Here is a 906-nt window from a genome sequence, read left to right as displayed (position 1 = left end):
GTTTGCGGTAGCAACGCACCTGATGGACCAACCCGACAAAGTGCAAGCAGCAACACTTCTCGTCTTCATCGGAGAAGAAGGTAGGCGAATTTACACTACCTTCACATTCGATAACGAGGAAGACAGAGAGAAACTCGAGGTCCTGAAGCTTTTTTTTCTGTTTGCTTATTTTTCGGAGTTTTTTTAATTGTCACAACTGCAGTTTTTATTAGTCCTTATAGGCGTCTCTTGTTATTGAGAGGAATCGTAGCAAGAACGTTATTTGAAAGCAGATAAAATTGTAAATGCCGGGGAAAGGATGCTTGTTTCGGCTCCGTTTGTGTGCAAGCCACACCGATGCTGTTACCTTGGTTTCCTTTTAATTAACATTATGAAATGATTGTATTAGCGCGTTAACTTGCGTTCATCTTTTTTTTTTCTTCCCGGTGTTTCAATTGAACAGGTGGGACTAACAGTAAAAACCATGTAAGGCGCAGTAGTGCAAGTGGATGGTTTCGTAAAAAGGATCACAGTTAAAAAGTAAGACACGCGCAAAATACAAAAAAAAAAAAGAAAAAAAGTTTTTTAGCGCGATTTTAACCCGGAACTTTTATGCCGAGACGACAAGTGCCGGCGCTTTGACCTCTCGACCACAACAAAAGGTGCGAGGAGCGGCGCCGGCGGAGCTATATAAATATCCTGCTATCGCTTTTATCTCGCCTGCTTTTCTCTTTATTTTGGCTCCTATTTACCCTCCCTGGCCGTTACTTTACCTGCCGCTCCTACAGTATAAAGGGGCGGTCAATTAGACTCCAGTTGAAAGTCCCTGCAATCAGTTTCTGCGAGCGAAATTAGGCTTTTGTGCTTGAAGCGATGCGGATCTCTCCGCCATTAGGCAGGGACGCTAGGTACTTCTTTGTCCCCACG

This window comes from Ixodes scapularis, unplaced genomic scaffold (assembly GCF_016920785.2).
Source record: "Ixodes scapularis isolate PalLabHiFi unplaced genomic scaffold, ASM1692078v2 PGA_scaffold0__279_contigs__length_252992795, whole genome shotgun sequence".
NCBI lineage: Eukaryota > Metazoa > Arthropoda > Arachnida > Ixodida > Ixodidae > Ixodes > Ixodes scapularis.
The sequence above is the reverse complement of the archived record's forward strand: the minus strand, read 5'-3'. Positions refer to the sequence as shown.